This window comes from Nicotiana tabacum, chromosome 22, assembly GCF_000715075.1.
Source record: "Nicotiana tabacum cultivar K326 chromosome 22, ASM71507v2, whole genome shotgun sequence".
Taxonomy (NCBI): Eukaryota; Viridiplantae; Streptophyta; class Magnoliopsida; order Solanales; family Solanaceae; genus Nicotiana; species Nicotiana tabacum.
Window position 1 is genome coordinate 52,498,651 of NC_134101.1, and position 22,273 is coordinate 52,520,923.

At 36.6% G+C, this 22,273-nt stretch overlaps 1 long non-coding RNA gene across 1 annotated transcript; it reads right to left on the bottom strand.

Moving 5' to 3' along the window:
- Nucleotides 1-1,749: 1,749 nt before the first annotated feature.
- Nucleotides 1,750-22,044, bottom strand: LOC142176507 (uncharacterized). The gene is made up of 3 exons (XR_012705158.1): nt 21,819-22,044; nt 10,619-10,706; nt 1,750-1,981 (listed from the first exon to the last, which is right to left on the bottom strand). It is a non-coding gene; the product is annotated as an uncharacterized LOC142176507 (long non-coding RNA).
- Nucleotides 22,045-22,273: the final 229 nt, after the last annotated feature.

Genomic DNA, 22,273 nt, shown 5'->3' on the forward strand with positions numbered 1-22,273 from the left:
TTCTCCTGTGGTGGATGTAGTTATTTCAGGTTTTAATCTGGCAATACATGAAAAACTTGATATGCGTATAATGGAATTCATTGAAGGATTTAAATTGTTCTGAAGCATATTAAGGTTTCCAAAAAATTTATTAAATAAAGCTTCCAAAATTCTTATACGGATTGAAACAATCAGGGCACGTGTGGTGTAATTGCCTGAGTGAGTACCTATTGAAAGAAGTGTACAAGAATGATTCAATTTGTCCTTGTGTCTTTATAAAAAAATTTGGATATGAATTTGTTATATTCGCCGTGTATGTTGATGATTTAAATATCATTGGAACTCCTGGGGAGCTTCCTAAATCAGTAGACTATTTAAAGAAAGAATTTTATACCACAAGTTCAAAAGTCTTTTCTTTTTTCTTAAACTCCGTGCTCAGTCAAATAGGTTCACACAAATTAAAATAAAGTATTTGAATTTTGTGATGTTAAACATATCATGTCATTCCAATAAGATACTTTCTTTTAGGAATAAAATGGAACCTATGGAATTAGAGACTCATTATATATAGACAGGTTAAATTTTTATGAAACATGTACAATCTCTTATTATTAATTGACTGAATAACTAATTTTCAGAAGTAATTTTGGTGAGAAACAATTTGTGTTTGGCATTACTTTGAAAAATATTTCTGAGCATGAATTATAGTTTGACCAAACTTTTAAAAAATACTTCTAAATATATTTTTTTTAAAAGTGCTTTTCAAAAAAGTATTTTTGGGGAGAATATACTTTTTTATGCCTCTACTTCTACTCAAAACACTTTTTTTCTTCTAAAAGTTTGACCAAATATTTTAACTATGAAAAAAACTTTTTTGAAGAAAAATAGAATCGAAAAAGTTTGGCCAAACAGACTATAATGGTCCAATGAAATTAATCACTTAGTTTATAAACTTATCTGTGTACGTTCTTGATGGGAGCAATGCTCAGCAAGGTCAAAATCCTTGAAATAATTGTCAGCAAATTAATGTGGTTCATTGTGCTATCGCAATTAACAACTTGTTTGGATGGTTGTTACCTATTGTATTGTATTATATTGTATTGTATTGTATTGTATTATTACTTTAAATACGGTATTTGTTTTGATTGTTACTTAAATATAATTGTAACGTATCGTTAAATCCGTCGTTACGTCACGATGAAATGTGCCACTTTATGTAATGATCGATTTGATGTGGTTGTGTCGGTACCTTATCTTTTTTTCTCAATCTCACTCTTCATTATTATTAAATACTTTTATTTTATCATTTAATATACAATTTAATATACTGTGTCATAATTTTTCTTTATAATATTGCAAGTTTATTCTTCATATTGTTGATGTGTGATATCATAAAACGACGGCAAACGGCACAATCTATCCAAACATTGTATTCATCAAACGATACAGTATAATACAATACGATACATTATGAAACGATACGTAACAACTAGGGGTAGGCATAAAATCCGAAAAAATAAATTCCGAACCAAACCGAATTAATTTGGAATTTCGGTTTCGGTTTTTTTTGGTATTTCGGTACAAAAATTTCGGTAATTCGGTACGGTATACGGTATTGAGTTTTTAATATTTCGGTATACCGAAATACCGAAATAGTTTTGTCACGACCCAAAAATCCAACTAGTCGTGATGGCACCTAACCCATCCCGTTAGGTAAGCTAATTTCCAACTAAACAATTTTAATAATAATTATTAAAGCAATTTAAGTGAATAAAGATCCGGATCTTACACAATCCCCAAGAACTGGTAGTACAAATCATGAGCTTCTAAGAATAGAGTATACAAAGCGAAAACGAAATAAATACATAGTCTGTTTGAATAATACATAAACAGAGCTTTTATAAATCTAAAGCTACCCTGAACAAGAGGCAGCTACAACAGGAACGCAGGTACATCTTCAAATCCCGCAACCATCGAGCACAGCAACAACAACAGCCAACATCTGCACGCAATGTGCAGAAGTATAGTATCAGTACAACCGACCCCATGTACTGAGTAAGTAACAAACCTAGCCTTAGGTTGAAAGTAGTGACGAGCTTCTACCAAGGTCAGGTCCAAATCCACTAATCCAACACAGTTAATAACGACATAAAGCAAATAATACCAGAAGTAACTCAAAGATAAAATGCTCAGTCACATCATGATTTCAGCAATAATAGTTCTTCCTTTTAAGTACATCAGTGAAAACCCAAATCTTTTGCCAAAGTTACCAAAAATGTGAATAAGTTTGAAAACAAAAATTTTTCCAAAATTCTTTCAATAATAAATAAAATATCTCATTTTTCTTTTCAGATAACCATTGTAAAACAAATGCATCACTATGCCCATCTGTCAACATATGTGAGAAATCATGAATAATGTGATACCGTACAGCATGAGAAAAATACATCTCTATGCATATATGTCATGTGTGCATGTCAACTCAATGTATCTCAGAGGTTGAACTAATGTACTCACACTCTCAAAGTACTCAATCTCACTGCCTCGCATTCTCTCTCGCTGTGCTCAGCACACTCAATCACTTAGCGCTATACAATACCTACTGCGACGTGCAGTCCGATCCCTATTTATAGTCGAATGCGCTCACTGGGGTGTATAGACTCATGAGGGGCTCCTACAGCCCAAGCGCTATAAGCACGGACAACTCACGTGCTGCACGGACAACTCACATGCCATAACATAAATATCTGGATCTGCACAGCCAACTCACGTGCAACAATAATATAAGCATCCGCACGGCCAACTCACGTACTGCATGGCCAACTCACGTGTTGCACGGCCAACTCACGTGCAATAGTAATATAAGGATCTGCACGGCCAACTCATGTGCAATAATAATATAATATATATAAAGCTAACATGGCCTGCTGCGGCGTACAGCCCGATCCCAAAAATATCCTCACAATCAGGCCCTCGGCCTCCCTCAGTCATCAATCTCTCCAGTCTCTCTTTCATGGACTCACAATGTCATGAGAATAGCCCAAAATGATGATATGATGTATCAATAAATAACAACAGAGACTGGGATATGATATGCAATGAAATGAATATGATTGAGTATGAATTTTCATTTTAAAATAAATATTCACAACAATATGACCTATGTGGGTCCCAATAATACTAGCACATAGCCTCAACATGATTTTTTTTAATATGCTTTTCGGCTAAATTTCTTTAACTTATAAAACCGCATGAAAAATGCCAAAATTATTTAACTACAAAATTCTACAGAAACAATTATGTCCCAATTTCTATAGTGCACTCCCACACGCCCGTCACCTAGCATATGCGTCACCTCCCAATAATTCACGAAATACATATATTCAGGGTTCATACCCTCAACTCCAAGATTAGAAGAGTTACTTACCTCGAACAAGCCAAATCCAATATCGAGCAAGCTAAGCAATGCTCCAAAAATTCCATTCTACGCATATCAACTTCCAAAGGGCTCGAATCTAGTCACAATTAATTTGATATAGCTCACAAAAATTATAGGAATTAATTCCATATAAAAATACTAATATTTTTCAAAAATCCAAAATTATGCCCCAAAAATCATCTGTGGGGCCCACATCTCAGAATCCGATAAAACTCACAAAATTCGAACCTCCATTCAACCACGAGTCCAACCATACCAAAATTACTCAAATCCGATCACAACTCGGTCTTCAAATCCTCAATTAAAGTCTATAAACTTTTCTACTATTTTCAACCCAAAATACTAATTTGTTGATAAAAATAATAATAGAATCGTGTAATTTAACCAAAACCGAGTTAGAATCACTTACACCCAATCCATATGGTAAAAATTGCCTCAAAAATCGCTTCAATCCAAGCTCCATAGATCCAAATGTGTTAAAATGGTTGAAACCTCGAAATATATCTTCTGTCCAGGCATTTACTCTTCGCGATTCGAAGCACAAAATTTTTTAGCCCCAAAATTGCTCTTCGCGATCGTGAAGAACAAACTCCTCAACTCTTCTAGACAACCTCTAGTATAATAGTCATAACTTTTTGTACAAAACTCCAAATGACAAATGATTTAACTTTTTGAAATTTAGACACCAAGGACTATAACTTTCATTTGTTAGTCATCTCCCAATTCCTTATAGATTGATAGATATAAGCTTCCAAAGTCAGCCCTGTGCAACAAAGATTTCCAAACTCTTCCCAGATAGTCTATAGTATATCTATCATAACTTTTTGTATATAACTCCAAATGATAAATAGTTTACATTTCTGAAAACTAGACATCAAGGGATACAACTTTTATTTTTGGATCATCTCCAAATTCCTTATAGATTGTGAGATATAAGCTTCCAAAGTCGGGTCAGTGCACCAGGATTTTCCTCTACGCGATCGCGAAAGGGCTTCCGCGATCACGATTCAGAGTGCCCAAACAATAAAATTGCACTTCGCGATCGCGACCATTTGTCCGCGATCGTGATGCATACCTCTGTGGCAAAAACCAGCAACTAAGAATGGCCTAGAAATGGTCCGAAACCACCCGAGCCCCTCGGGACCTCAACCAAATATACCAACAAGTCCTAAAACATCATACGAACTTAGTCGAAGCCTCAAATCACATCAAACAACGCTAAAACTATGAATCGCACCTCAATTCAAGCCTAATGAATTTTGAACTTTCAAATTCTATATCTTGTGCCGAAATACATCGAATCAATCCGGAATGACTTCAAATTTTGCACACAAGTCATAAATGACATAACGAAGCTGCTCTAATTTCCAGAATCTGATTCCGACCTCGATATCAAAAAAGTCAACCCCCCAGTCAAACTTTCCAAAAACTCAACTTTCGGCATTTTAAGTCTAATTCCACTACGGACCTCCAAATAATTTTTCGGACATGCTCATAAGTCCAAAATCAGCATACGGAGCTATTGGAATTATTAGAATTAAATTCCGAGGTCGTTTACACATAAGTCGACATCCAGTCACTATTTTAACTTAAGCTTTAAACCTTGGAACTAAGTATTCTAATTCATTCCAAAACCTCACCGGACCCGAACCAATTGCCCCGACAAGTCACACAATAACTGTAAAGTACAATTTGAGCAATAAATAGGGAAACAGGGTTGTAATACTCAAAACGACCGGTTGAGTCGTTACATTCTCCCCCACTTAAACATACGTTCGTCCTCGAACGTGCCAAGAGTTGTTTCTAAGCCATCAAATCATTGTTCCATCTTACCAAACACGTACCCGGGGGTTGAACCCATGTCACTCTATTCCATACGATCTTGACAACACAATACAACTGAAATCATTGATTTAACTTTAGCCCATAAAACTCTGAAGTTAATTTCCAACCTTTAGAATTTCTTTCAAGACACGAATCTTACATTTACACCCTGTATGAGTCTGAACAAGCTGTATCAAGCCATAACCATAACCATAACCACAGACATAATCACCTAACATATTACACAACTCGAATGCTCATAGCACCATTCCTGACCACAGTGATTACTCAAAAAACAACCAAATACTAGTATTAAACCCATTTCGAACCAAACCTCATCCTAAAACATTCGTACACTGTTGATAATAATAAAAAAAAAACATGCGAAATTTCATGACCACTTACCAGATCAACGACTCACGGAGCTCACTCGCCCCAACCAGAACCATAATCACTTTCTGAGCCAACTCTCAATATTATACTCCCGAATATACTGAAATCAAACCTGATACTACCCATTCTAGGTCCAATGACCTTATATTACTAAACACAATTGTTCCATAGACATGTCGCACCAATATAACTCAGAGCCACATCCCGTTCCATCCGTGCACCAATGCGCAACAATTCAAATGTACCTAGTCATGGAAATGACTTAAATGAGAGAACTGCCCCGCCAGATTAACAAATACCGCCATAACGAAACGCTGAAAATTCATTATACACCGTAGAACCATCACCCGATTCTAACACAAGTTTCATACCTTAACATAACTCCGCTGCAATGCATGACCCCATCCAAACGCTGGCCCATAATATGTACCTCGAGCCACCCCGCTCAAAATCAATAACCACAGAGAGGCAAATGACAAAATAAATGCCACACAAAACCTGAAAGAACATAACCATTATGTTATCGATCATGCAATACCCAAATACTCATCACACTCAAATTCCTCTATAAAGCTCAAATAGAACCGCACTATCTGTGCACATAACCAATGAATCACAACTCCTCGTAGCATAAAGGAGTAACTCACAGATCATTTGAGAACACGAATAAGTTCAACATGAACCGAATGACACATCCCTCAATAATAGTAATATGAAGCCAACCATTCCGGCTCGGTGTAGAATATATATCTTAATCGGGCCTACCTATGGACCCCCAAATCAACTCGGGTTACCCACAAATAGATAAAAATCCCTTCGAAAATCCATAATTACTGAATCATAACACATTTCATCATCTGGCTAACTCTGGCCACAACTTCACAGTCCACAACCATGAAACAATCTGCTCGTGGGAACTCCCAATCTCCAAATCTATTAAACGCGCGAATCACCATATTTGATTCCATCTCCACCGCCCGAATGCCTAACACCACTCTCATACACGATCATCCCACGAGAAATACTTTGAAAGTTCTTCCGTACCACTTGACAAAATTTGAATATCAGTAATCTATCAACCATGTGAGTACCGCAATACTAATAAAATATCCGTAAGTCAAAATACAATGCGCCTTCTAAAATACGCACCCTTCTCATACACCAAGTAGTAATCGTATTCATCTAGTCATTTGGAACCGCCCATGTTGTCTAAGAATTCATGACCATTCTGCCCAAACTTCGTTACCTTCCTTCAAGACTGAACTGCCACCTTGTACATGTAAATCTAACTTCCGCACAACACATAACATCTATCTTGCCATCATGTGAAAAGCACAAGAATCTCATTATCAACTCTGGTCACCAGCAAATTACATATCTGGTTAGTTAGAAACCTTTATCTTGCTTCCTTTCAAGAGGAAATCATAATACACAACACGATTCTTACACCAGTAGAAAATATCCGGTTCAAACCATGGAAAAAACCATCAAGAACACTTTAAATTCTATCTGTATAATCTCACCACATCATAATTACCCATGTAAATACCACAACCAAAATACCCACTCCGAGAATATCTTATTTGAGTCTAAGGCCGTTTCATTCACCTTCCTGATACCAAAATATAAAATCCATAATGATATACAAAACTGCCACAAGTCTCGACACCATCCACCTTAAATCTCAGATTTTAGCCGCAAACAAATCCGCCAAAAATTCTCAATTGTTATATATAAATCTCGAATACATTAGAACTTTCTCGAGAATTACCCCCTTTGTTCAAATCCATATTACATCGCCCAAATGGGCCAAAAGACACGTGCCCCATTAGCACAACAGCTCTCAAAGAAGTAACTCTACTTTAACACCATATACCAAATTCATACTCCGTGCGCACTATATCATTCACCAATAACAACTCACTCATCCCACGATTTTTTTCATATACTCATCCGTAACCAGAAATTTTCCTTATTCGAGTCATTTTCGAATTCCACCTCTGCAAGTCATCACTAATTCCCAACTATACTTTAGACCCAAACAAAATTTGACACATACCCATGAATTGATTTGTCTATAGCAGGCTCCCCCACTTGGCTCAAAGCCATAAATTAAAACACTCCATAATTCACAATACCCATACCCTATTACTATCATAATACCGTAGTCAGTGCCACAAAATCTTTCTCAAGCTCATGCAATGCCAACCATAAAAATACCCCAAATCATCTGCTAAGATCGCAATCATTCTCTTGATACCTAGGTCGACTTTCTCAGCCAAATTCGAATTCAAATCTCCACACATACGCCCCACTGGCAGAAAAGAAACCCTCCACTCATATTACAAGGAACATACCTACGTAGATTACTCTCCAGGAGATAACTCACCTCCCTAGCCTCAAATTGGCATCTTGTTATATCTTCTCGCAGCCAAAATTTCTACGCAATCACTAAATCTTTCTGAGTCCAACTCGTTAACGAGACCTAAGAGTTTAATTTGTCCCACAATTTAAACACGTGAAAGATCTTTCAAAACATTCACATTCGAGACTGTACGTCACATCAAAACGAAAATCAAGCACCCAATGGCCTTTCCTTTACATTTCACAGAAACACCTCTCGTCACATTCAAATCATCTTAACACATCCCGCAGTTACATCGTATTCATCATAAGGACATTCCACTGCTCATCGAGCCACAAATTCCACTCGTAGGAACATTACTAGACATGTAAGTCCAAATGTACAAGTTATAACTGAAGCTACCGCGCTTAAACTGCGGTCTAACCATGGCCTCTAGTCCTCCAGACTGCCCCTCACCAAAAAACAGAATACTCACCTCGAACCTCATTCATAGAATCACAAGCCGGTGATACACAGCTGATACCGAGCGCTCATGTGCGCGTACGAATACGTGGAAGGAATTCAAAGAGTTATGTCCCAAGTTGAATCAATCCCGCACGATAAGGAAAGAAAGATGGGAAATATATATCCTAAATGCCTTGTAGCCTCTCGAAGATAAGTATGGGCGTCATCATACCGATTCGCAAGACTCTACTAGACACTTGCTCATGACTTATAGAACCTATGAACCTAGGACTCTGATACCACCTTGTCATGACCCATTTATCCAACTAGTCGTGATGGCACCTAACCCATCCTGTTAGGTAAGCCAATTTCCAACTAACCAATTTCAATAATAATTATTAAAGCAATTTAAGTGAATAAAGATCCTGATCTTATACAATCCCTAAGAACTGGTAGTACAAATTATGAGCTTCTAAGAATAGAGTATATAAAGCAAAAATGAAATAAATACATAGTCTGTTTGAATAATACATAAACAGAGCTTTTATGAATCTAAGACTACCCTGAACAAGAGGCAGCTACAACAGAAACGCAGGTACATCTTCAAATCCCGCAACCATCGAGCACAGCAACAACAACAACCAACATATGCACGCAATGTGCAGAAGTATAGTATCAGTACAACCGACCCCATGTACTGAGTAAGTAACAAACCTAGCCTTAGGTTGAAAGTAGTGACGAGCTTCTACCAAGATCGGGTCCAAATCCACTAATCCACAACAGTTAATAATGACATAAAGCAAATAATACCAGAAGTAACTCAAAGATAAAATGCTCAGTCACATCATAATTTCAGCAATAATAGTTCTTCCTTTTAAGTACATCAGTAAAAACCTAAATCTTTTGCCAAAGTTACCAAAAATGTGAATAAGTTTAAAAATAGAAATGTTTCCAAAATCCTTTCAATAATAAATAAAATATATCAATTTTTTTTTCCAGATAACCATTGTAAAACAAATGCATCACTATGCCCATCTGTCAACATGTGTGAGAAATCATGAATAATGTGATACCGTACAGCATGAGAAAAATACATCTCTATGCATATATGACATGTGTGCATGTCAATGAAATGTATCTCAGAGATTGTACTAATGTACTCACACTCTCAAAGTACTCAATCTCACTGTCTCGCATTCTCTCTCACTGTGCTCAGCATACTCAATCACTCAGCGCTATACAATACCTGATGCGGCGTGCAACCCGATCCCTGTTTATAGTCGACTGCGCTCACTGGGGTATACAGACTCATGAGGGGCTCCTACAGCCCAAGCGCTATAAGCACAGACAACTCACGTGCCATAACATAAATATCTGGATTCGCACGGCCAACTCACGAGTTGCACGGCCAACTCATGTGCAATAATAATATAAGGATCCGCACGGCCAACTCACGTGTTGCATGGCCAACTCACGTGCAATAATAATATAAGGATCCGCACGGCCAACTCACGTGCTGCACGGCCAACTCACGTGCAATAGTAATATAAGGATCCACACAGCCAACTCACGTGCTGCACGGCCAACTCACGTGCAATAGTAATATAAGGATCCGCACGACCAACTCACGTGCAATAATAATATAATATATATATATAAAGCCAACATGACTTGCTGCGGCGTGCAGTCCGATCCCAAAAATATCCTCACAATCAGGCCCTCGGCCTCCCTCAGTCATCAATCTCTCCAGTCTCTCTTTCATAGACTCACAATGTCATGAGAATAGCCCAAAATGATGATATGATGTATCAATAAATAACAACAGAGACTGAGATATGATATGCAATTAAATGAATATGATTGAGTATGAATTTTTATTTTAAAATAAATATTCACAACAATATGACCTATGTGGGTCCCAATAATACTGGCACATAGCCTTAACATGATTTTTTTTAATATGCTTTTCAGCTAAATTTCTTTAACTCATAAAACCGCATGGAAAATGCCAAGATTATTTAACTATAAAATTTCACAAAAACAATTATGTCCCAATTTCTATAGTGCACGCCCACACGCCCGTCACCTAGCATGTGCGTCACCTCCCAACAATTCACGAAATACATATATTCAGGGTTCATACCCTTAACTCCAAGATTAGAAGAGTTACTTACCTCGAACAAGCCAAATCCAATGTCGAGCAAGCTAAGCAATACTCCAGAAATTCCATTTTGAGCATATCAACTTCCAAAGGGCTTGAATCTAGTCACAATTAATTTGATTCAGCTCATAAAAATTATAGGAATTAATTCCATATCAAATACTAATACTTTTCAAAAATCCAAAATTACGCCCCAAAAATACATGTGGGGCCCATGTCTCGGAATCGGATAAAACCCATAAAATCTGAACCCCCATTCAACCACGAGTCCAACCATATTAAAATTACTCAAATCCAACCACAACTTGGCCTTCAAATCCTCAATTAAAGTCTATGATTTTTTCTATAATTTTCAACCCAAAACACTAATTTATTGATAAAAACAATAATAGATTCGTGTAATTTAACCAAAACTGAGTTAGAATCACTTACCCCAATCCATATGGTGAAAATCGCATCAAAAATCGCTTCAATCCGAGCTCCATAGCTCCAAATGTGTTAAAATGGCCGAAAACTAGAAATATATCTTTTGTCCAGGCATTTACTCTTCGCGATCGCGAAGCACAAAATTTTTCAGCCCCAAAATTGCTCTTCGCGATCGCAGAAAATGCTTCGCGGTCGCGAAGAACAAACTCCTCAACTCTTCCAGACAGCCTCTAGTATAATGGTCATAACGTTTTGTACAGAACTCCAAATTACAAATGATTTAACTTTCTGAAAACTAAACATCAAGGGCTATAACTTTCTTTTGTTACTCATCTTCCAATTCCTTATAGATTGATAAATATAAGCTTCCAAAGTCAGCCTTGTGCAACAGAGATTTCCAAACTCTTCCCAGATAGTCTATAGTATATCCACCATAACCTTTTGTACACAACTCCAAATAACAAATGGTTTACATTTCTGGAAACTAGATATCAAGGGATATAACTTTTATTTTTGGATCATCTCCAAATTCCTTATAGATTGCGAGATATAAGCTTCCAAAGTCGGGTCAGTGCATCAGGATTTTCCTCTACGCGATCGCGAAAAGGCTTCCGCGATCGCGATTCACAGTGCCCAAACAGCAAAATTCTCTTCGCGATCGCGACCATTTGTCTGCGATCGCGATGCATACCTCTATGGCAAAAAACGAGCAACTAAGAATGGCCTAGAAATGGTCCAAAACCACCCCGAAACTCACCCGAGCCCCTCGGGACCTCAACCAAATATACCAACAAGTCCTAAAACATCATACGAACTTAGTCGAAGCCTCGAATCATATCAAACAACGCTAAAACTACGAATCGCACCTCAATTCAAGCCTAATGAACTTTGAACTTTCAAATTCTATATCTTGTGCCGAAATACATCAAATCAATCCGGAATGATTTCAAATTTTGTACACAAGTCATAAATGACATAACGAAGTTGTTCCAATTTCCAGAATCGGATTCCGACCTCGATATCAAAAAGTCAACCCCCCGGTCAATTTTTCCAAAAATTTAACTTTCGGTATATTAAGCCTTATTCCACTACGGACCTCCAAATAATTTTTCGAACACGCTCGTAAGTCCAAAATTACCATACGGAGCTATTGGAATCATCAGAATTAAATTCCGAGGTCGTTTATACATAAGTCGACATCCGATCACTATTTTAACTTAAGCTTTAAACCTTGGAACTAAGTATTCCAATTCATTCCAAAACCTCACCGGACCCGAACCAATTGCCCCGACAAGTCACACAACAACTGTAAAGTACAATTTGAGGAGTAAATAGGAAAACAAGGTTGTAATACTCAAAATGACCGGTCGGGTCGTTACATTCTCCCCCACTTAAACATACGTTCGTCCTCGAACGTGCCAAGAGTTGTTTTCAAGCCATCAAATCACTGTTCCATCTTACCAAACACGTACCCGGGGTTGAACCCACGTCACCCCATTCCATATGAGCTTGACAACACAATAAAACTGAAATCATTGATTTAACTTTAGCCCATAAACCTTGGAATTTAATTTCCATCCTTTAGAATTTCTTTCAAGACACGAATCTTACATTTACACCCTGTGTGAGTCTGAACAAGATGTATCAAGCCATAACCATAACCATAACCACGGACATAATCACCTAACATATTACACAACTCACATGCTCATAGCACCATTCCTAACCACAGTGACTACTCCAAAACCAACCAAATACTAGTATTAAACCCATATCGAACCAACCCTCATCCCAAAACTTTCGTACACTGTTCATAATAAATGAAACATGCAAAATTTCATGACCACTTACCAGATCAACAAGTCACAGAGTTCACTCGCCCCAACCAGAACCATAATCACTTTCTGAGCCGACTCTCAATATTATACTCCCGAATATACCAAAATCAAACCCGATACTACCCATTCTAGGTCCAATGACCTTATATTACTAAACACAACTATTCTATAGACATGTCGCACTAATATAACTCAGAGCCACATCTCGTGCCATCCATGCACCAATACGCAGCAATTCAAATGTACCTAGTCATGGAAAATGACTCAAATAAGAGAACTGTCCCGCCAGATTAACAAGTACTGCCACAAACGAAATGCCGAAAATTCATCATACACCGTAGAACCATCACCCGATTCTAACACAAGGTTCATACCTTAACATAACTCCACAGCAATGCGTGACCCCATCCAAACGCTGGTCCATAATATGTATCTCGAGCCACCCCGCTCAAAATCAATAACCACAGAGAGGCAAATGACAAAAGAAATGCCACACCAAACCTGAAAAAAAAAAAACCATTACGCTATCGATCATGCAATACCCAAATACTCATCACTCTCAAATTTCGCTATAAAGCTCAAATAGAACCGCACCATCTGTGCACATAACCAATGAATCACAGCTCCTCGTAGCATAAAGGAGTAACTCACAGATCATTTGAGAACACGAATAAGTTCAACATCAACCGAATGACACATCCCTCAATAATAGCAGTATGGAGCCAACCATTCCGGCTTGGTGTAAAATACATATCTTAATCGGGCCTACTTATGAACCCCCAAATCAACTCGGTTACCCACAAATAGATAAAAATCCCTCCGAAAATCCATAATGACTGAATCATAACACATTTCATCATCTGGCTAGCTCCGACCACAACTTCACAGTCCACAACCATGAAACAATCTGCTCCTGGGAACTCCCAGTCTCCAAATCCATTGAACACACGAATCACCATATTTGATTCCATCTCCACCGCCCGAATGCCTAACACCTCTCTCATACATGATCATCTCACGAGAAATACTTTGAAAGTTCTTCCGTACCACTTGACAAAATTTGAATATCAGCAGTCTATCAACCATGTGAGTACCGCAATACTAATTAAATATCTGTAAGTCAAAATACAATGAGCCTTCTGAAATACGCACCCTTCTCATACACCAAGTAGTAATCGTATTCATCTAGTCATTTGGAACCGCCCATGTTGTCTAAGAATTCATGACCATTCTGCCCAAACTTCGGTACCTTCCTTCAAGACTGAACTGCCACCTTGTACATGTAAATCTAACTTCCGCACAACACATAACATCTATCTTGCCATCATATGAAAAGCACAAGAATCTCATTATCAACTCTGGTCACCAGCAAATTATATATCTGGTTAGTTAGAAACCTTTATCTTGCTTCTTTCCAAGAGAAAATCACAATACACAACACGTTTCTTACACCAGTAGAAAATATCCGGTTCAAACCATGGAAGAAATCATCAAGAATACTTTAAAATCCATCTGTATAGTCTCACCACATCATAATTACCAATATAAATACCACAACCGAAATGCCCACTATGAGAATACCTTATTTGAGTCTAAGGCCGTTTAATTCACCTTTCTGATGCCAAAATATAAAATCCATAATGATATACAAAAATGCCACAAGTCTCGACACCATCCACCTTAAATCTCAGATTTTAGCCGCAAACAAATCCGCCAAAAATTCTCAATTGTTATATATAAATCTCGAATACATTAGAACTTTCTCGAGAATTACCCTCATGTTCAAATCCACATTACACCGCCCAAATGGGCCAAAAGACACGTGCCCCATTAGCAAAACAGCTCTCAAAGAAGTAACTCTACTTTAACACCACATACCAAATTCATACTCCGTGCGCACTACATCATTCACCAATAACAACTCACTCATCCCACGATTTTTTTTATATACTCATCCGTGCAATATAATCCATAATCAGGAATTTTCCTTATTCGAGTCATTTTCGAACTCCACCTCTGCAAGTCATCACTAATTCCCAAGTATAATTTAGACCTAAACAAAATTTGACATATACCCATGAATTGATTTGTCTATAGCAGGCTCCCTCACTTGGCTCAAAGCCATAGATTAAAACACTCCATAATTCATAATACCCATACCCTATTACTGTCATAATACCGTAGTCAGTGCCACAAAATCTTTCTCAAGCTCAGGAAATGCCAGCCATAAAAATACCCCAAATCATCCGCTAAGATCGCAATCATTCTCATGATACTCAGGTCGACTTTCTCAGCCAAATTCGAATTCAAATCTCCACACGTACGCCCCACTGGCAGAAAAGAAACCCTCCACTCATATTACAAGGAACATACCTACGTAGATTACTCTCCAGGAGATAACTCACCTCCCTAGCCTCAAATTGGCATCTTGTTATATCTTCTCGCTGCCACAATTTCTACGCAATCATTAAATCTTTCTGAGTGCCAAAATTATTTAACTACAAAATTTCACAGAAATAATTATGTCCCAATTTCTATAGTGCACGCCCACACGCCCGTCACCTAGAATGTGCGTCACCTCCCAACAATTCACGAAATACATATATTCGGGGTTTATACCCTCAACTCCAAGATTAGAAGAGTTACTTATCTCGAACAAGCCAAATCCAATGTCGAGCAAGCTAAGCAATGCTCCAGAAATTCCATTCTGCACGTATCAACTTCCGAAGGGCTCGAATCTAGTCACAATTAATTTGATTCAGCTCACAAAAATTATAGGAATTAATTCCATATCAAAATACTAATATTTTCCAATCCGAAATTACGCCCCAAAGATCACATGTGGGGCCCACATCTCGGAATCCGATAAAACTCATAAAATCCGAACCCCCATTCAACCACGAGTCCAACCATATCAAAATTACTCAAATCCGACTACAACTCGGCCTTCAAATCCTCAATTAAAGTCTATGAATTTTTCTACTATTTTCAACACAAAACACTAATTTGTTGATAAAAACAATAATAGATTCGTGTAATTTAACCAAAACTGAGTTAGAATCACTTACCCCAAGCCATATGGTAAAACTCGCCTCAAAAATCGCTTTAATCCGAGCTCCATAGCTCCTAATGTGTTAAAATGGCCGAAACCTAGAAATATATCTTCTGTCCAGGCATTTACTCTTCGCGATCACAAAGCAAAAAAATTTTCAGCCCCAAAATTGCTCTTCACGATCGCAGAAAATGCTTCGCGATCGCGAAGAACAAACTCCCCAACTCTTCCAGACAACCTCTAGTATAATGGTCATAACATTTTGTACAAAACTCCAAATTACAAATGGTTTAACTTTCTGAAAATTAGACATCAACGGCTATAATTTTTATTTGTTACTCATCTCCCAATTCCTTAGAGATTGATAGATATAAGCTTCCTAAGTCAGCCTTGTGTAACAGAGATTTCCAAACTCTTCCCATGACAGTCGATAGTATATCTACCATAACTTTTTGTGCACAACTCCAAATGACAAATGGTTTATATTTCTTGAAACTAGACATCAAGAAATATAACTTTTATTATTGGATCATCTCCAAATTTCTTATAGATTGCGAGATATAAGCTTCCAAAGTCGGGTCAGTGCAGCAGAATTTTCCTCTACGCGATCGCGAAAAGGCTTCTGCGATCGCGATTCACAGTGCCCAAACAGCAAAATTGCTCTTCGCGATCGCGACCATTTGTCCGCGATCGCGATTCATACCTCTGTGGCCAAAAATCAGCAACTAAGAATGGCCTAGAAATGATCCGAAACAACCCCGAAACTCACCCGAGCCCCTCGGGACCTCAGCCAAATATACCAACAAGTCCTAAAATACCATACAGACTTAGTCGAAGCCTCGAATCACATCAAACAACGCTAAAACTACGAATCGCACCTCAATTCAAACCTAATGAACTTTAAACTTTCAAATTCTATATCTTGTGCCGAAATACATCAAATCAATCCGGAATGACTTCAAATTTTGCACACAAGTCATATATGACATAACGAAACTGTTCTAATTTCCAGAATCGTATTTCGACCTCGATATCAAAAAGTCAACCCCCGGTCAAACTTTCCAAAAATTTAACTTTCGGTATTTCAAGCCTAATTCCACTACGGACCTCCAAATAATTTTTCGGACACGCTCGTAAGTCCAAAATTACCATATGGAGCTAGTGGAATCATCATAATTAAATTTCGAGGTCGTTTACACATAAGTCGATATCTGATCACTATTTTAACTTAAGCTTTAAACCTTGGAACTAAGTATTCCAATTCATTCCAAAACCTCACCGGACCCGAACCAATTACCCTGACAAGTCACACAACAACTGTAAAGTAAAATTTGAGCAATAAATAGGGAAACATGATTGTAATACTCAAAACGACCGGTCGGGTCGTTACAAGTTTAGTCCAAGCCCAAATTTATTTTTATTTTTTAGTCCAATAACCTTAAGCCCACACCCTAAAAGTCCAAATTCTGATACGAATTTCCAGAGCTCAATCAAGGTATACACTTCGAATTTTTCAAAGTCAATAGAATCTGTAGTTCTCAAGTTGTCACCTAATTTTCAGCTCATTGCAAAAGCCCAATGGTCAATCTTTCCATATACAAACGATTGACGCTTAAACAAGTTTTCAGTGGTTATTTTTCTCCACGAACAGAAGGAACTATAGTCAAAATTTGGTTGTTTTTCAAGGGACTAATTCTAAAAATACGACTCGCTATTTTATGGTATACTGATTTTATTTTTTTTAACATTCCGAAACTTCTTAAGTCTTAATATTCCATTATGTCGTCGAACACAAGCTTTGATAGGACCAAACTGATGGAGTCCTTGTTGCATGTAATGACTACTATTTATAATTTTAAAATGTTTCAACTATTGGAAGAATTTCAAAAAGAGTATTATTAGGATTATTCATATTGTTATTAGCAAATAGTTTTATATCTGCCTTTGATTTTAATGGAGTTCCAACGTGAACTTAGTGAATTGTTAATGTCAAAATATATCAGGAAAAATGTTAAAATTTATCCTTTTACTTTTGATTATGGTTCAGAATGATCCTCTATTATGTTTCAGCTGGGAGCTCTAGACAGTGAAGATTTCGTTTAGAACGAAACCGTACTGAACCAAAATAAGAAATATTAAACCGTACCGAAATACTTTGGTACGGTATTTAGTATATACAATTGATAAATCGAATACCGAAATACCAAATTGAAATTTTTAAATACCGAACTAAAATATCGAATGTCCACCCCTAATAACAACCATCCAAACAAGGTGCAAGGGCTTCCCCACTCAAGATTTGTACTTGAAACTGGTTTTGCAGGGATCCTGGAGGGCCCCAACTTATAAATTAATATAGTTAGCAAGAATTTCAATTTCTTTGTTTCATGATATCTATTGGGAGCTTTTTAGTTTGAAGATTATTTCAAGTGGAATACTAGTTTTCACTCATAAATTTTTATTGACAAGAGGGGTTGCTCTGATGGTAAGCAACCTCCACTTCCAACCAAGAGGTTGTGAGTTCGAGTCACCCCAAGAGTAAGGTGAGGCGTTCTTGGAGGGAAAGATGCCGTGGGTCTATTGGAAACAGCCTCTCTACCTCATGGTAGGGATAAGGTCTGCGTACACACTACCCTCCCCAGACCCCACTAGTAAAATTATACTGGGTTGTTGTTGTACTCATAAATTTTTATGTTTTGTGATTTTTTCTAAGTAAAGTTCATGTCCATATACCTTGCTCAAACTTTCTTCACTTTAATTTCTAATATTACTCTTTTTTTCCGATTACCGAATATATTTATTGTCTAAAAGCCTACTTAAATTTTTATACTTGAACTTCTGAATAACACCTAAATGTTCTAGTGTCGGTATTCCCTTAATTACGCTTAATTGATGAGTCATCTATTTGTCACTATTCACTAACAATAATTTCAAATAGAAAAGACATTCTCTTATGTTAAACACAAGATATTAGTCTTATGTTTGATAACTAAGTATTTATTAGAACTTTCGAAAGTGACTTATGGAGTTAGGGATCATGACATATTTTGGCATTCGTGAATATGGCCAAATGGTTTCGTGGTCATTTAAATTTGTATCTGTTTGTAAAATTGATACATGAACTTATATTTTTTTCATTTGTACATTCCAACTTGAAAAAATGGGTACTAATAAACACATCCAACAGAGCATGTACATGTACAACACGTCATATACTAAATTATTTATTACTTGACATGTGTTATTTGTGGGTCCCATTTTTTAAATACAAAATCAGCAAGAAATACAAAAAAGAAAAAAAAAGGAAAAACACCTTAAACTTACTACACCAGTTTTAATCTATACACAACCATCCCCTTCTTCTCCATTAACCTCCTCCCTTCCTTTCCTTACTCTTCTTCTTTCTTCTCCTTTCTCTTTTCTTCATTATTCTTTCCTTTCTTATTTCTAAATCAAATTCACAACATCACTATGGTCATGATTAAACCATAACAAAAAAAATTAATTTGAAATTTTAGAAAGAAAAAAAATAGAAACCCATGATTTTGAAAGTAGAGGTCGCCCAATACCATTGCAAATATGCCTTTTTTGCTACTATTTTGGTAAAGATGAATTTGATGATAGTGTATAGGTCAAAAATTGCCTCAGTGGGATTTAGCAGGGAGCGATATTATGAAAAGCGACATGGCCGGGGTCGACTAGTAGATAACAGGGCTCGTAGCCGAGCAGTTAATAACGACCGAGGTCGAGTATCAAGGGTAGTGCTAACGGCTAATTTTTGTAATGGGATATTTAAGAGAATATTCTTTGTACTTTTACTTTTAGGGTTGACTCGAATATGTCCCATATAAATAGAAAAAGAGATAGGGGGAAAGGGCATGTAACATTCCCTCATAAGAACACTTTTTGAGAATAAGACTTTCTCTCTAGAAAAGTTACAAACATTACCTTTCTAAGAAGATTCAATTATCTATTATTCCACACTTTTTCATCAAATCCGAGAATAGTTCCAATATTATAGCATTTGTCTATCACTCATCACTGTCAGAAGAAAGAATCATCCACCTCATTCAATATTGGGTGAATCATTCTCCTTATTTACGTTAATGCCATTTATTCCTATTTAATGCTTGATATTCTTCCATCATTAATCATCTTGAAACATTGAATATACACGGCATTTAATCCTCCCCCAACACTATCCGATTTTATTTGAGTTGACTAGTTATAAATCTGGGGATATTATTATTAACTGGATTTAATCCATTTCCATATAAAATTAATTAATTTAATCAAAGATTTATACTTTTTGGTCAAACAGATAGAACAACGACAAAACTCAAGCTTTCTTTCGTCTACCGGTAATTGAGGGAGGTTGGGAAGAAAATAGTGGATGGAGACTAGCAAATGAAAGAAAAGAAGAAAGATGAAGGAAAAAAGAAATAGAGAAAGAGGAGGGGGAGAGAAATTAAGATAGAAAATGAAAAAAAATACAGAATGGGGGTGGGAGACGTGCTGGGAAGACGAGAGAGGTGGGAGGGGAGGGGAAAAGAGAATGGGAAGGGAAAAGTCCTTTTTTCTTTTTTGTTTTTCTTTCTTATTTATATTTTATTTTAACTCTAATATTTTTTAAATAAAAATAATATTATCCACGCGCCTTGGCAGCGTGATTTGCGCACAGTTTAGCCATGTCAGAGTCAATGATCAAAAGTATTTATTAATACTTATTTTTTCAAATTGAAACCTTTAAATAGAAAAAGTATAAGTTTATGCATTGGATCTGCAAACTGATGACCGCGAGACCATTTGGCCTTTGAATATTGAATAGCCAACTTTAATGGGTGAAATATTTTATAATTCATCATATATCCACTCATTCTTCCCTTCATATTATTCATATATAGTATCCGTCCTCTTTATCCGGTACAACACACATATCAAAGCGAAAAACTCATTCTCCCCTTCTGACCACCATGTGCACGTTAGAAAAGTCAGGCAACATCTTCTATCTTACGCTTACCGGCGACGATGAGCACCGACTGAATCCTACTCTCATCGCCACCATCCGTTCATTTGTAGCCGAAGTTAAATCCCAAGCCGTGAAGGGTTCCGTTCTGATCACAAAATTGCTCGTTAAACTTGAGCAACTCATTGAATTTGAAGTCTATCTTATCCGACTTCATATATCTTGCTACACAGCAAATGCCTAATAGTATTATTAATTTATTTTCATTATCATTCTCATATATTTTAATAATTTAACGTTGGCACCTTCTGTTAGCACATATATCGAAACCTAAACAGAATTAATTAATTTTCTTTTCAAGAATATCACTTATAAAATAGTAATTCTCTAAAGAAAAATGAGAATGAGTCTAAGAGCCAATGCAACAGCTGAACTCTACATATTCTTAATGAAAATGAGAATTGAAGAAGCAATATGAATGGCTAGAGGATAAAGGAAGAAACTTGCAGGTAGAAAAGCCATTGCAACGGTAGGAATTCTTTATTCTTTATAAATACATATTGTAATGGTCCATAAATATGGAATATGAAAGGTTGAAACCACCACAACCATTCTATTTACATTTATAGATAATAAAGTAAAAATATTTTGGTACCCAAATTTTTTATATATAACATTTACATCTATAAATAATCAACTGATTTTAGTTTTACTACATTTCACTAAATAAGGCATTTACAAAACTTGAGAAACCCATTGCACCGGATAGAAAAAGCAAAAAAACACATGTAATTACTCTTTTACGTTACTACATAATTACAACATATTTTTTGCTTCTCCCTTCACATGGAGAAATTAAAAGAAATTACCGAATTACTTGCCACAACTATAAAGTCAATTACCAAATTATTTTAAAAAAACAGTGACATACCTGGTATTATTCTACCAATTTCTGGCTAACCATAGTCTCTTGTTCTCCATTTTTATTTTCACTCTTAATTAGAGAGGGAAGTGAAACAAAGAAAGGCTGAAGCTACCACATCCAAATTCAAATGCAATTGAGGAAATCAAACATGAATATAAACATTGCATAAAAATAATGGAATTAACCTCTTCTACTACCTATCATTATTAGACGTTTAACTTTTAACATGGATTAGAACAACATGTTGAGTGAATCTAAAGTATAGTGCAAATGAAGAGACACTGCTATAATAACCTCATTATGTTCTTGGGGTTAATATGTCATTTTAGTACTCACATCAAAACATAGCAAAATCTTATTCAGAGCATCATGTGTATCATACCCAAGTCGAAAACTAAGAATTTGCATTGAATTAAAAAGAAAGTAGGGGACAGAGAGAGAGCAGAAACAAAAGTCCAAAC